At 48.7% G+C, this 16,463-nt stretch overlaps 1 long non-coding RNA gene across 1 annotated transcript in view; it reads right to left on the reverse strand.

Moving 5' to 3' along the window:
- Positions 1-9,159: 9,159 nt before the first annotated feature.
- LOC144165276 (uncharacterized) overlaps positions 9,160-16,463 on the reverse strand; it is a 76,306-nt gene continuing 69,002 nt past the window's right edge. The window contains exon 2 of the long non-coding RNA XR_013321432.1: positions 9,160-15,183. This is a non-coding gene — a long non-coding RNA (uncharacterized LOC144165276). The remainder of the gene's footprint in view (positions 15,184-16,463) is intronic.

Consider the following 16,463-nt stretch of genomic DNA (forward strand, 5'->3'; position numbering starts at 1 on the left):
AGCAACCTGTAAACCGCGAAGAAACATTTTAATTTTCGGCCGAACTACTGTTGTGTGCTTAAACAAACTACAAAACTTTTAAGGCCAGTAAGGGATTATTGTAGCTATGAGTTGCTGCACCTGTATAGCAGTCGTAAGTAATGCATGTTCGCCAGCAGTCTCCTAAAGCTTGCAGCACAGGAACAGGCATATTAGCTAAGCATTGCCTTGACACATTGCCGTTATCCATGCTTCACTTCAAGGAAATTGTAAGGGTGACTGTTGCTTCATTCAGATGGCTTCATTTAAGTTGGAGTTGACAGACAGAATAATTGCTGTTGGCCATTAGTACATGTAAAGCCAAATATTTTTTTTTCTTTTTCCTTTGTTCTTTTTCCTTGTGTTCATATTTTCTGCGCTGCATCTGGAGATGATAAATTGCGAGTACCCACTTGCCCAAATATCGATATTTTTGGTGGAGGAAGCTAGTTTCTGATTATGTCTAACTTCTTGCAAAAGGTGGGGTGCACAGAATATTTTTGCCCGTCACAGTAAAGAAAAATGTTTGCTGTGAAATGTCTTGAATTTGCAGGTTGCTTGAGGGCCAACCACCATGAGGGTTCACACCATGCGACCGACTGTGTAATAAAACGATGGCTCATTGGGGCTCAAGACCGGGATGGAGGCCGCAGCCAGAGGTGCGTACAGAAAAAGGTGCAAGAAAAAGAGAGATCGGCTGCGCCTTCGTAAAGTGCCAGCATGGCGGGCGGGGGCCCATTCGTTCCCAAGTTACTCAAATAAACATGCTGAATGAAAAGTTTTGTTTATCATTTATTTGGGGTCACTCCATGGTTACATTCACAAGCTACCAGCCTGGCCTGGCTTTGTAAAAAAATTATCGGTAGTATAGTAAAAAGTATAGGTGGTATAGGAAAAAGAACTGCGATGGTGGTGCCAATAAAGAACCGACGGCCATCCGCCATCGGAACAATTGCGGCCCTGCTGTAGCACGAGTTTGGCTAGGTTGGCCAATGAGGTAGGCCCAACGTATAGGTAGTATATGAAAAAGAACTGCCATGGTGGTGCCAACAAAGAACCGACGGACATCCGCCATCGGAACAATTGCGGCCCTGCTGTGGCCCGAGGTTGGCTAGGTTGGCCAATGAGGTAGGCCCAACGTGGCCATAGGTTGGCCAACCACAAGGATGTCAATCCTTGTGGTTGGCCCAACCTATTTTGCCGACCCCGGGACGTCGGCCAGGTTGGCCAACGCCTGACGGGCCATGGTTGGGCAAAGCAAATTTGGTTGGTTGGGTTCAGCTCATGAAGTGTAAAGGGGGAGTTATAGGAGGTGTTTGAATTATTATTATCCAATAAGGACTTCTTTTCGGCAGATGTTTTCTATTTCAGGAAAGTATTTGTGTAGTGCGTAGAGCTGGACACGTGTTGGAAGTGTTGTGCAAGTGTGTTGGCCTGATCTTTGAGTGTGTCCCCTGTAGTGCTCACCAAGGCAGGCTTTGTGGCTGTTGTCCCTTGATATTACGTATACGCGTCCATAGTTTGCGTGTGTCTGTGTATGAATTTATGGATGTGAGGAAGGCATGCCAACTCTCCCTTTTTCCATCATGACGCACGCGCTTAGCGAGTGCGTTTGCCCGTTTGAACGCTACAAGGTTATCAAACGTTGGGTACCGGCGAAGGACACACTACGCCTTGTTCTGGGCCACTCGCGCTCGCCTGCAGTCCTCGTTCCAACAGGGCCTTCTTGGGTTGCGCGGGGCACCTGAGGCCTGGGGAATAGACATGTCGGCGGCGTCGAGGTCGTGCGCCGCGAGCAGTTGGGTCGTCTTTTCTGCTTGTAGGTGCTTTATGGATGTGTAGTGCAGTTTAGATGTTTCTGTGAATGTACTCCAGTTTCCTCTTCCCTCACTGAACCTTTTATGAGAGGGGGAATTGTTTGTGCATTTGCCTATGTATGTCAATTTGGTGAGGAAGTGGTCACTCCACATGCCACTCAAGAAATGGGAAAACTGCAGAGCCCTGATTTCTACTATGCTACAATATGTAGCTTGGTTTTTGTTAAAAGGCATGGTCCCGATTCCAATGAGGCGATCCCGGGAACCTGTGCGGGAAGAGACCCAGAGTGAAATATGTGCATTGAGGTCGCCTAGAACTAAGTATGGTTAAGGTAGTTCATCTATCAGGGCCTCTAAATGAATGTTTGATAGTTGGTAATCCGGAGGAATGTAGAGGGAGCATACCGTTATTAACCTATCATAAATTGTTCGAATCGCGACAGCTTCTAGCATGGTGTCCACGTGAATGGTGTGACACGCTGAGGATTTCCGGGATACTATGGCCACACCATCTGACGAATAAGTGCAAGTGTGCCTGTCTTTTCGAAATACCGAGTATGTATTGAAGAAGTCAGTATATTTACTATTAGGTGTTTTCACACATGAGACTTTGCTGATGTGAATTAAGTATCTCGTACACATCATCTAAATTGTTGATAGGGCCTCTACAGTTCCATTGAATGGTGTTTTCTGTTCCCATTATTTATATTTAAGAATAACTGGTGTGTGTGTGTGTGTGTGTGTGTGTGTGTGTGTGTGTGTGTGTGTGTGCGTGTGCGTGTGCGTGTGCGTGTGCGTGCGCGCGCGCGCGCGCGCGCGCGTGCATTGCCTTTCGGGACTGTTGCTCTGGGATTGGGCTTTTTGGGCTTTTCTGTAGGCTTGGACGTCGGAGGCCGCTGTTGAGAAATAAAAGCGCAGGCAGGGGGCGACAGTAGGTGAAGAGGAAGAGGAGGATCGGGGGTGCGCACTGTCTCGCTAATCGACTCGATCACCACATCGGAAGCCAGACGCTGGTCCTTTTTCGCTACACATTCTCTGGTGCCGTGACACCCAAAAACCGGCGCACGAGCGAATCTACCTACGTTCGACGGCGCAGCGGCTCCGAGGCACGTGAGGCTTGGATACCTTCGTACTGCTTTATCCTGGAAGCCTTGCCATCGGCCGCCGCCCCTTTCGGCTCGTGCCCAAGCCAGCCCTTGTCCCTTTGGTATTCGCAACCCCAGCGTCTTGCTTCATCGACTGGTGCCATGGACGCTCTTCGTATTCGCAGAGATGTCCTGCGAGCGACCGTCTCCGGGACCATGACAGTCCTCGACGCCTTGCTGCGGAGCCAGGCAGCAATGGCCCTTGATAGACAAAATGTCCTCGACCTCATCTTGTGTGACCAGGTGAGCCTTCACCAACTCGACGCTCAAGTTCAGGACAACCTGAAGGATGAAGAATTTGATGCTGACGTTTTGGAAGCGATCGATTTCGACCAGCGTATCTGCGCCCTGCGAACGCGCGTACGCTTCTCCGCGAGCGAAGACTCTTCCGCAAGCCCCGTCCTTCAACCTAAGGCGAGGGTGCGATGCGGGTGGTGAACAGGGCCTGTTCACCACCCGCATCGCACCCTCGTCTATTTGCTCGCTCCCCAAGGAGGCCCGGCGCACATTGGTCCCGGGTGACGTGCCGCCTGTCCGGGAAATGACTGGTGCGCGGGTAGAAGAACAAGACAACGACGACGGAGGCGCTGCGGCCTTTCAGGACGACAAGCAGGACACCGAGGTGCTCAGCCAGAGAGAGAGGCTCCAGCAACTCCTCAGTCCTGCTGGTTAAGTGACTGCCCTTTCGGGGAAGTCTCAAGGATACTCCAGGGACATCGGCATCGCTGACGCGGCTATCGTTTTTGAGAGAGCCCAGCGGCCCTGCCGTGAATCTAGCCTAGCCAACGAGACTTCTGCTTTGGAGATGTCTAAGTGGCCCCAGACGGATGCTGGCATCACAGACGCGATTCCAACTGCGGAGACGTCACTACAGCCCTTTCGCAACCCTCACTTCGATGATGATGATGGTTGGATGTTTATGGCGCAAGGCCAACTGGGGCAAAGAGCGCCAAAACAATAGTCATATTATGAGGGGTGAAACCTTAAACCATAACTAAGTCAGCAAAAACAAAGTAAAATCACAAGACGACAATGAGCATGGCTGGTGTAGAGGGCCAGATTTCATGATGCGTGATAGGAAATGAGGTTTAAAAACTTGACTTCTGACAAATACTCAAACACACGTTTCACGGAAACAATGGCTTCGTCACCTAGAAAAAACGATGGATGTAGGGGAATATGTTGTCTGTAGAGTTCTCTGAAGTGTTTGTGTCGTGTTGTGTGAAGTGCCTTGCATGTGATTAGTATGTGCACTACGGATAGGGCCTCTCCGCACCTGCTGCACTGGGGTCTAGAAGATCCCGTCAGCAGATACGAGTGCGTCACATGGGTGTGCCCTATCCGCAGCCTACACAAGGCGACTTCCGTGTGTCTGTTGTGTGAGTCAACTGTGTACCGTCCCAAGTGTGGCTTTAATACATGTAGTTTGTTGTCTGTCTGTTCATCCCAGTGTGTTTGCCATGTTCTCCGCAGGTGTTGTCTCATGTGTGGCTTGAGGTCTGTGTAGGGTACGGTTGTTATGTCTACAGTGTTCCTGAGTGCAGCAGCAGCAGCCCTCTCGTCTGCCAACTCATTCCCAGCGATCCCAGCGTGTCCTGGAACCCAGCAGAGGAGCAGCTGATGCTTCTTTGCATACACAGACATGATAGTGTTAAATACAAGATTAACTATGTGGTTTTTGGGGGGTGTATGCGATGACAGTGCGCGAACAACACTCAAGGAATCTGTGTAGATGATAGACTTTGGAATTTGATTTTCAAGTATGTGCCGTACAATCAGCAAAATCCAATACGCCTCTGCTGAAAAAATTGTCGTGTGGACGCTCACAGTTCTGGCTGCACAGAAATTCGGACCATGAGCAGCGCAGGAGACCATAGTGGAGGTTTTAGACGCGTCACTGTAAAATTCTGCAAGTGGGTATTTAAACTGCAGAGACAGAAAGTGCTGCAGTATTGCAGCCTGCGGTACCCGATTTTTGTCAAGTTTCATAAAAGAAAGGTCGCACGACACAGGACGAACTTGCCAAGGCGGTAAACTGTTTGAAAGGGATGACCTGTACACATCCAAAAACAAAGCACTGAGATCCGAGGCTCGCTCTTTCACTCTAAGTGAAAAGGGCAGAGGAACGGATGGGCGATTTACAAAGAGCAGAGATGTGGATGTGTCGTTAAAGACAGGATAAAAAGGATGATTATTCAGCGATGAAATTTTAAAAGCATAAAGCAAGTCCATGTATGTTCGTTGGTTCTCAAGGCTCCACTTATTACACTCAACATAAAGACTCTCAGCAGGGGTAGTGCGAAAAGCACCCGACGAAAGACGAAGGCCCAGGTGTAGAACTGGGTCAAGAATTCGCAAGGCTGTCTTAGTCGCCGACCCATACACCACACTGCCATAGTCCAAACGAGACCCAACCAAAGCAGTATACAAGCGAAGCAAGAGTTCTTTGTCGGAACCATAGGATTGGTGGGAGAGAACCTTAAGTATATTCATTGTTTTGAGACATTTATTTTTAAGTTCCTTGATGTGGGGAATGAATGTGAGTTTGTGATCAAACACCACACCTAAGAACTTGTGCTCCTTGTTCACAGGAAGCGACACGCCATTGAGGGTAATGTCTGGGTACGGATGGACCCCGCTCTTCCTGGAGAACACAACGCGGGAGCTTTTTGCAGGATTCAATTTCAACCCATTCTTGTCTGCCCAGCCGGCAAGCTTCTTGACGCCGAGCTGGACTTGACGTTCGCAGATGGACATATTACATGATTTAAAAGATATCTGTACGTCATCTACATACATGGAGTAAGAAATTGTAGGCGGCAGTGCCTTCCCAAGGGAGTTCATTTTTACTATGAAGAGAGTGCAGCTTAGAACTCCGCCTTGCGCCACGCCATTTTCTTGCACGTGTACCTTTGACAGTGCAGAACCAACTCTGACGCGAAAGGTTCTCTCAGACAAATAGCTAGCAAGGGTGTTAAACATATTATCAGAAACACCGAATGACTTCAGGTCAGTAAGGATCCCATAACGCCAAGCGGTGTCATAGGCCTTTTCTAGGTCGAAAAACACAGTTAAGCAGAACTGTTTATGAATGAAGGCATCCTTAATATATGACTCTAGTGCCACAAGTTGATCATTCGTGGATCGCCCCGCCCTAAAGCCTGCCTGGCAGCTCTCGAGAAGGCCGTTATACTCCAAAAAGTACACGAGCCTCCGGTTTATCATCTTCTCGAGAAGCTTACACAGGCAGCTGGTCAGGGCAATGGGTCGATAGCTAGCGGGAGAAGAAGGGTCCTTCCCTTCTTTCAAGAATGCTACAACTATGGCATCCCTCCAAGACTTTGGAATGTGCCCCGAAAGCCATATCTTGTTGAAAAGGTGAAGAAGTGTTACAAGAGTGTCTGTGTGTAAGTTCTGTATCATTGTATATGTAATGTTGTCTGGGCCTGGAGCTGAGGGTTTACACGTGCTCAGAGCACCCCTCAGCTCATGAAGCGTGAACTCGGAGTTATAAGAGGTGGCTGACCTGTCATTGTCATGTAAAGGTTTCTTTTCGGCCACGAGTTTGTGTTTCATGAAGGTGTTTGTGTAGTGTGCTGAACTAGAAACGTGTTGGAAGTGTTGTGCGAGTGTGTCAGCCTGGTCTTCGAGTGTGTCCCCTGTTGTACTGACCAGAGGCAGGCTGTGTGTTTGATGTCCCTTGAGTTTGCGTATTCGTGTCCATACTTTCCGTGTGTCTGTGTAGGAGTTAATTGATGTTATGAATGTACGCCAACTCTCTCGTTTTGCCTCACGGCGCACACGTTTTCCTAACGCCTTGGCCCGTTTGAACAAGAGGAGGTTACTCGACGTGGGGTACCGGCGAAGGATACCCCACGCCTTGTTCTGGGCCTGTCGCGCCCGCCTACAGTCCTCATTCCACCACGGCCTCCGCTGGTTGCGCGGGGCAACAGAGGCGTGGGGAATGGACTTTTCGGCGGCGTCGAGGATGTGCGCCGTGAGGAGTTGGCTAGCTTTTTCAACGACCCGCCGCGGTGGCTCAGTGGCTAAGGCGTTGCGCTGCTGAGCACGAGGTCGCGGGTTCGATTCCCGGCCGCGGCGGCCGCTTTTCTGATGGAGGCGAAAAGCAAAAACGCCCGTGTGTACGAGATTTCGGCGCACGATAAAGATCCCCAGGTGGTCAAAATTAATCCGGAGCCCTCCACTACGGCGCGCCTCATCGCCTGCGTTGCGTCGGCGCGTTAAACCCTACAATCAATCAATCAAATCAGCTTCTTCAACGTGTAGGTGTCCTATGGATGTGTGGTGTAGTTTGGATGTCTCTGTAAATGTGTTCCAGTTAGCTCGTGCTTCATTGAACCTATTATGGGAAGATGGACTGCTCGGGCCTTTACCTGTATACGTTAACAAAGTGGGGAAATGGTCACTGCCATATAAGTCCGTGCCCACACCCCCTTCAAGACATGGAAAGAGAATTGCAGAACCAATAGCCAAGTCAAGATGTGGGTATGTGTTGTGACCTGTTTTATGGTAATGTAGGCTGTTTCTTGTTGAAAAAGCATGCTCCAGAGGATGTTAAAAACTTCTCTATCAGGCGACATCGGGCATCCGTGCGAGAAGAGCCCCAAAGAGAGTTGTGAGCATTAAGGTCGCCTGTAACGATGTATGGTTCGGGCAGCTGGTCAACCAGCGCCTCGAAGTCAGAGCTCGTAAGTGCTACATCAGGAGGAATGTATATGGAGCATACCGTTATCATCATCATCATCACCAGCTATCTACGCCCACTGCAGGGCAAAGGCCTCTTCCATTATTCTCCAATTATCTCGGTCCTGTGCCAACTGTGACCAATTTAACCCCGCGAACTTCTTGATCTCACCTGCCCATCTAACTTTCGGCCGCCCCCTACAACGCTTGCTTTCTCTAGGGATCCACTCTGTTACCCTTAATGACCAGCGGGTATCTTGCCTTCGCATTACATGCCCTGCCCACGTCCATTTCTTCTTAATTTCTACTAATATGTCTTTAACACCAGTTTGCTCCCTGACCCACTCCGCTCTCCTCTTGTCTCTTAATGTTACAACTACCATTTTCCGCTCCATTGCCCACTGAGTCGTTCTCAATTTAAGTTGAACCCTCTTAGTGAGCCTCCAAGTTTCTGCCCCGTAGGTGAATACCGGTAAGATGCAGCTGTCATACACTTTCTTCTTCAGCGACAATGGTAGGCTGCTAGTCATTATCTGAGAATGTCTGCCATATGCACCCCACCCCATTCTGATCCTTCTAATTATCTCTGCCTCATGGTTGGGATCTGGGGTCACAACTTGGCCTAAGTAGATATATTCGCTTACCACTTCCACTGCCTCGCCACCTATCTCAAACTGTTGTGCTGTCCCGAGGTTATTGATCATTATTTTAGTTCTCTGCATATTAATTTTCAGGCCCACGGTTCTACTCTGTTCGTCCAGTGCGGAAAGCATGCTCTGCAATTCGTCCCCCGAGTTACTTAGCAAGGCAACGTCATCAGCAAATCTGAGGTTACTGAGGTATTCTCCATTAACCCTTACTCCCACCTGTTCCCAATCCAACGTTCTGAATACTTCTTGTAAGCATGCTGTGAATAACATTGGAGAGATTGTGTCTCCTTGTCTGACACCCTTCCTTATAGGTATTTTACTGCTCTCCCTATGGAGGATGATGGTAGCTGTAGACCCAGTGTAGGTATCCTCTAGTATTCTTACATAATGCTCATCTACCCCCTGGTTCCGTAATGCCTGAATGACTGCTAGGGTTTCGACCGAGTCAAATGCTTTCTCATAATCTATGAAGGCTATACATAGGGGTTCAGAATACTCAGCGCACTTCTCTACCACCTGATTGATCGTGTGAATATGGTCCATTGTTGAATAACCTTTACGGAACCCTGCTTGTTCTTTAGGTTGACTGAAATCTAAGGTTGCAGAGATTCGGTTAGCGATTACCTTGGTAAATACCTTGTAGACGACTGACAGTAAGCTGATCGGCCTGTAATTTTTCAAGTCCTTCATGTCGCCTTTCTTATGGATTAGGATGATGTTCGCGTTCTTCCAAGATTCCGGTACCAAGTCCCACCAGTGTATTTGTCATGTAAACAGATGGGAAGGTTGTCTTGACCAGCTCAGAGATGGACGCAGGAAAGCCACTGACGGGTTTAACAAAACACATTTATTGTACACTCTTGAAAAACCCTAACGCAAAGCACTCAGGAATCACACACAACTGAGCAACAATCACGCCCTTAACTAAATACCCCAAAATACAATCCAAATGTCTCTACAATAAAGTCCAACACCATTAGTAAAAATCTACTCAATCCATCACCTTCTAGGTGATGGTCTCTGCCTTCACAACTCCCTAGTTGTGTCCTACGACTGCGCATCTATTGGACTTGCCTACCCCGCTCGTCGTCGCCGACTTGTCACACCCTTGCGTGCCCGCGACTCGGTGGTAGCCGTCGTCGTCTTTTCTTGACGCCTGCGTTCGATGCACGCGGTCGTTCATCAGATGGCGTGGGCTGTACACGTCCTGACGTGTTTCCTCGGTGGCAACCCCCTGGTAGCCGCTGCCGCTGGAGGTCCCAGGTAGGTCTTGGCACGAACGTAGCCTTTCAGGGCCGTCGAAGAGAAGGTCGACGGAGCGTGGACATCGGCCGCAGGTGCCTGACCGCTGCCGCTGGGGCCACGAAGACACAAGATTGTGGTGCGCCGAGGATGCCGCAGCCAATGCAAAGTCGGCCGCTCCCGCTTAGGCTTGGTTGGCATAGTCAGTGGCCCCCTGGCCTGTTCCTTGAAGCTCACGTGCTCCTTCCGCCTCCTGGTCTTTTCCAATCTCATTGTGCGCGCCGCTTTTAACCCCTCTGGGCTTGATGGTAGCACACTCTGATTGGCTGTTTGCCTTTTCGCGTCCATATTTGGTCATCACGACACTTGCCTCCTGTGCGGTGTTCTCTGATTGGCTGATCAGTGCGCTACCATATTTGGGCATGATGCCTTAGTGTTTAGGCACGGTGCTCGTTCATTGGTGCGTTCCTGGCGCGCAGTTCAAATTGCTGTTTCTTTGTTCTTTTTTTCATTTTCGGGGTTTTTTGATGCTTCCCCTCTCAGGCGGTGCCTTGACACGACAGTATCTCCTCGACTGTTGCAACTGCGCAATCCGAAGTTTCCCACTGACCTTGCTTGCATTTGCTTCTTGCTGACCTTTGCATTAAAGTCTCCCATCACGATCACGAACTGCATTGTTGCCTTTTTCATTGCTGATTCCACATCCTTGTAGAAGCTATCTACAGCTTCATCATAGCTGGTTGTTGGCGCATTGGCTTGCACAATCTTTAACCTGCACCGCTTGCATACCTTGATCACGATAGCCCAAACTCTCTTGCTAATGCCAAAAAAACTCTTCCGGGTTTCCCGCTATTTCACTGTGGATTAAAAATCCAACCCTGTGTTCTTTCTTCTCTTGGGGTCCTCTGTAACTCAGGATATGCCCGCTAGTGAGCTCCATGAATCCTTCTCTTCACCTTCTAACTTTGTTTAACCCTATGATATCCCACTTAATGTCTGAGAGCTCCTGTAGTAGAACAGCTAAGCTTCCCTTCCTACACAGAGTGTGCGTTGAACGTTGCCAGGGTCAAGTTCAAATGGCGGCCTGTCCGGACCCAGGGATTCTTAGCAGCCTCTGCTGTATCCCTGTTCTGACCGCCGCTGCGGACAGGCGCTCCCAGCTTCCAGGAACTGAGGGTTAAGAGTTGAGTTTATTAGTCATTTGAGGTGGCGGCCAACTACTACACCAGGGTGGCCAGATCCTTCTCTGGTGAGAGAGTGCTGCTTGTGTCCCTAAGAGCGTTCGTAGCATGGTTGAACCTTCTTAGTGTAGCCCCTAGGTATCCGGGATGGTGGTTACTTCCAGAGCAGGCAGCACTCCGTACCTGCATGGGTTGGGCACAGAGAGACAGATGAAAAAGAGCGAGAGAGCGATGGGAGCTTCCTGCTGCCGACGTCGTGCAACCCCGTAGTGATACTGAGCCAGTGTTTGTCGATTTTGCTTTTTTTACATGCGCATTTCTGAAGGAGGAAGCTGACAAGCAGGCTTGCTGATGAGATTCACTGACGTGTGGCCGTTGGAAAGATAAGCTACTGCCATGCCAAGTGCATAGCTACAAAAGAATGGCTAGTTGGAAGCTCCACTAGCCAAAGAGAAGCTGGGCTTCTCAGCTGACATTCAGCTGGCTAGTTTGAAGCTCAGTTCACGTAGCTCCGTATAAGCATAGCCGCCATTAATGGAAGATTTTCAAACGTATGGTTCGTGTTTGTTTACATTCTGACATATAACATTACCAAAAAATCACCTTGTGAGCTGATTTCACTACTCAAATTATGTCAACAGCAACGCGATAACGCGAGTACAGGTTTAAAGAGTCAAGTTGTCACGGATGTCAGATTAGTTTTCTTTGCCTGTGCTTCAAATGCGCACTCCTCCGCAGCTCTGACGGAAAAGAAAAACGTTTATAACTGTCAAACTATTGCTGCTCAGAGCCCCTAAGTCAGAGCCCCCCAAGCTCAAGCCACCCATGACATTCGTGGCCGGCGAGTCCCCCTTTGCCACTGTGGCTGGATGGGGAGGCGTCTACGATGAAGGAGCTCACCCGTGCAGGCATGACCGCGACCACCCGCACGTGTACTGCGCCCCGAATGTGATCCACGGCTCCACTGAAGTGTGCCCCCATGGCACCGTCCTCGCCTTGGCCAAAGTGTTGTGGCGGCCAGAGGCGTACAAATTGCCGGCCATATCACGAGAGGCTATCGGCTACCTGGCGCACATTGGCGACGCGAAGCCTAAGGTGGACGACCCCAAGAACAAGACCTCAACTGGCGCCGACTCCCTCCCCGATGAAGATGAAGTGATGCCGCTGTACACGGTCGACACGAGCAATACGTTCGAGGAGCTGGATGGACTGGTGGAAACATATAAAGGCCTTGACGAGGCTAACGCAGCCCAAGTGCTAACCCGAAACGTGCCTCAGACCCAATCGGCAGCTCCCGCGTACCAAGACTGCCGCCGACAACAGCCGTCAAACACAAGGAGTGAAGAAAGAGACAGCACCCATGAGCGCGTGTCCAAGGCAGCCTCCAAACGACAGAGCCCAGCGATGCACGCCCACAACATCAAGCAAGCAACTGAGAGAATCCGCTGCAAGATCCAACAGCTAGCCATCGACCACAAGGTCGTGAGCCGGTATGCCATGACCCATGCCCTGGGCAAGTACACCCACAGCTTCCTGGCTGGCCAGCCCTGTAGAGGCCAGCGAGTTGGGCGCCCCCCTTGGCTTGCCAGCTACGCATTGAATGACATCTCAGCCTACTGCACTTTCATGGGTTTCACATCGTACGTCCCGCCCCTGGGGCGCTTCTCGCACAATTCAATGGACACCACCTATGTCCGAGACCATTGCAAGGATGGCAACGTGGAAGTGAACCGTAGGCCCATCTCCGCAGCCCAGCATAAACGTGACCATATCATGTTTGCCAACTATCTGGTTTTAGGACACATCTGGCAGCCATGCATCAAAATGAAAAGGCCAACCACCCCCATGCTGCTACGAAGGCTGGGAACAACAAATGGAAGTGGAAAAACCCCAAGGCCCAGCCAGGCAGCATCTTGCACGAACAAGACGCCACCAATATTCATATGGTTGGCACACTATTTTTGAGCAAACATCTTCAAATAGAAGTTTCCTGCAGAGGGCATGTTTGCACGCTGATGTGTGAAATGCTGGATGTGTGTGAGGCAACCCTATCATTCAAGCAAGTCTAATGGAGCGAACCACCTCACAACAACATTTGTGCACCTATGAAAACCTGCACAGACCAAGACAAGCAACTGCGGATCTCGTTTCAGCATACACCTCCCGTTTTTCTAGGCCGATACCAAACCTTCATGTTGGTGAAACAAGTGATGGGTGATGACGTGTGCAGGGTGATTGAACGATGGCTGTGGGGTGCAGCGGGACAAAACGACTAGTGATGCGAGGTGATCAATGTGTGCCTCTTCATGAATACTCTTTTCAACCTCAGCATCCCAAATTCCCTATGTCAAGCCATGTAAAGTGGTTGTGCAGCGTGATGAAGTGACCAGAGTGTGCCTTTCTGGGAATACTTTCGTTCTCAACTTGGGCATTGCAGTTGACTACTCCAGGCATAGTGCTGTGTTGTGACATTTCTGGGCCATTCTTATCTCATTCGAGTAATCAAGAGCTCTGTAAAATTTTGGTCTTCAGGTAAAATGATTAGTTGCCTTGTGTGGTAGCTAGAAACAGCATGGCCTCGGTCTCAGTCAACATTCCGGTCCTAGAGACAAGAGTTCCTTGTCAAATGTACCAACTGCCAAATGCATTGCAAGTCTTCAGCAGAAGGCTTTGCAGTGTACCCGGATTATTAGTCTGACCTCGCATACTCATGTCTGCTATAGCTGTATCATATGCACCTTCAAGTGTTGCATCAGCTCTACGGGAAATGCCGCAACCACGTAACTTTAAGTTGCTTTCAAAAGGGACCTTTACTGCTACACTATAATGTGAGTGCGAGCCCTTTCACCTTGCCTTCTATAGTTGCACAAGTGCACACCGTAGGCGCGCCAGAGAAAGGCACAGAAACAGTAACAGGAGAAACCATTTGCGGGCCCAGGGTAACTGCGACTAGGAGTGGGTAAATAAAAATTAACAAGTAGCATTGGCCTGCCGCAACCGGGATCAAACCCACGTCTTTGGGCTCAACATCCCGCCTTATTTACTTAGCATCAATCTGGCTCTTCACTGTTTTAAACACACTTAAAATTACTTTTTCTCAGCCATGTATTTACATGTCAAAATGATCTTTGAGCAGTGTATACCTTGAAAATGAAATTGGCTCAAATATTGTACTGTGCAGCGAGAATGTGGAGGTGAATCTATGCTGGAAAAAGTATGCGAGGATACAACTGCATAAATTTATTTGTCCTTATTGTAGTCAATTGTGCTAGCATTTGTGTGAAGGGAGAGAGTGGCAAGGAAACAAAGCTACAATCATACTCCTCTTTTTTTTTCAGCCCTTCAACCTTACAGTTATGCATATTTGAAACCTGTACAAGATTCCGATGGAAACATTTTCCAAATCATCCACACAGCACAAGATGGTATGACCTTCCTTTCGCCTTTCCCGAGTTGTTTCCAAATCCGTCGTGTAAATTTCTGGTAAGCAACGCAGCAATACTTCTTGAAAGAAAAGAAAAAGAATTACTGTTCTACAAGTTATTATGATCGGCAGCATCATCATTTAAAGGGGCCCTGAAAGGCGTCTTGAGCACACTAACTGAACTAGCGCAATTTTTAGGCTGGGTGGTCAATGTTAGCTATTACTCTGAAGAGCGGCGGAAAGCTCACAGTTTTGTTGCAAACTTTACCACCCTTTTCCCATTCTTTCCTGCGTTTTTGAATGCTGGCATCTTCCCGTATGTACATCATCAATTCTCCCATGGGTGTCCAGAAGCAGAGGTCCTTCTGTTAAGCAGCTTTTTCACACTGTTGCAGCAAAGAGATGCGTTGTGTGCTCAGCGTGAGCAGGTTATGGCTGCACCTTGCTTCCTGCATCACGCTAACATGTTACCGTGTTAGTCTATATTTACCTTTTTTACTCCATTACCATGCTTCACAAGACACGGGTGCACCGCTGGTCTGCTCTGTGCCTTCCCGTTCATCCCCACTACATTTGCACTGGTTGCAGACGTGACATAAAATGAGTGCAGCTTGCTTGATAGTTGCTACGCATCTAAACCCAGTGAAACATGTAGTCATGAAGTGATGCTATAGCCTACCTTACAAAACTGAAAAAATATCAAGGAAACTAAAAGCAGCTACTTTGAAAGGCATTTTATAAGAACACGTCCTTGCAAAGCTGCATCTTGAACAAAGCAGTCCTTAAAAAAAGCACAGCAAACAAATTAGCAAACACTAACAGTAGTACATCTGTCTTTCCAGTGACATTCTCACATGCCCACACTCGTTTTGAAGGGCCTCCTCACAGGGATGGGTGCACTCTTTCAATCAGCTTTCATCAGGACCAACAGGACCACCTGGTGAGGAGGGTTGCTGGCACGGCAGTGAACCTGGCAGAGGATGGTCGCTGCGATTCCCTGGGCTGCAGCACGAAGTATTGCACGTACAGTCGACTGCACACAGCTCAACCGCATCATTCACTACAAGCAAATCAGGGTTAAGGAGGTAAGAATACATGACCATACAGATAAGTTACTTGCATGCTATGCACATAAATGCTATGAAAGTACATACAAACCACTTTCATGCTATAAATGCTGTTTTGTTTTCCATTCTCGGTCAAGCATGCCAAACAGTGCAGCAATGTAAAAAGAAGGGCTAGCCCAGCCCATGGAAAAACGACCAGCAGGGTGTCACCATACACTCCCTACAGGTATAAACCTGCTGTTTTGTTTTCCATTCTCAGTCAACGAGTGTGCCAAACAGTGTGGTAATGAAAAAGAAGGGCTAGTCTAGAAAAACTGGAGCAGCCGGGTGTTACCATACTCTCCCTAACTACAGGTATAAATGCTCTTTTGTTTTCCATTCTCAGTCGAGTGTGCCAAACAGTGTGGCAATGAAAAAAGAAGGGGTAGTCCGGCACATGGAAAAACTGGAGCAGCAGGGTGTCACCATACACCCCCTAACTAGAGGTATAAATACTGTTTTGTTTTACATTCTCAGTGAACCGTGTGCCAATGGAAAAAGAAGGGGTAGTCCAGCACATAAAAAAACTGGAGCAGCAGGGTGTCACCATACACCCCCTAACTAGAGGTATAAATGCTGTTTTGCTTTACATTCTCAGTGAACCAGTGTGCCAAACAGTGTGGCAATGGAAAAAGAAGGGGTAGTCCAGCACACACATGGAAGAACTGGAGCAGCCGGGTGTTACCATACTCTCCCTAACTACAGGTATAAATGCTGTTTTGTTTTCCATTCTCAGTCGAGTGCGTCAAACAGTGTGGCAATGAAATAAGAAGGGGTAGTCCGGCACATGGAAAAACTGGAGCAGCAGGGTGTCACCATACACCCCCTAACTAGACGTATAAATGCTGTTTTGTTTTACATTCTCAGTGAACCAGTGTGCCAAACAGTGTGGCAATAGAAAAAGAAGGGCTAGTCCGGCCCATGAAAAAACTGGAGCAGCCGGGTGTTACCATACTCTCCCTAGTTACAGGTATAAATGCTATTTTGTTTCCCTGCCACAGCAGAAGAACCTGTGCAAAATGCTCGGCACAAGACCACCCAACTGACAATTGTCAATCCAACAACCTTACTTGTGTGAACTGCTGTGGACCGCACACGGCATACTCCTGGACTTGTGAAAAATGTCAACTTGAAAAAAAAAAAAAAGATCATTAACATCTTTAGCAGAGAACATCA

The sequence above is a fragment of the Haemaphysalis longicornis genome, unplaced genomic scaffold (assembly GCF_048455015.1).
Source record: "Haemaphysalis longicornis isolate Haplotype H1 unplaced genomic scaffold, Haemaphysalis longicornis Haplotype H1 scaffold_14, whole genome shotgun sequence".
In the NCBI taxonomy this organism is placed as follows: domain Eukaryota; kingdom Metazoa; phylum Arthropoda; class Arachnida; order Ixodida; family Ixodidae; genus Haemaphysalis; species Haemaphysalis longicornis.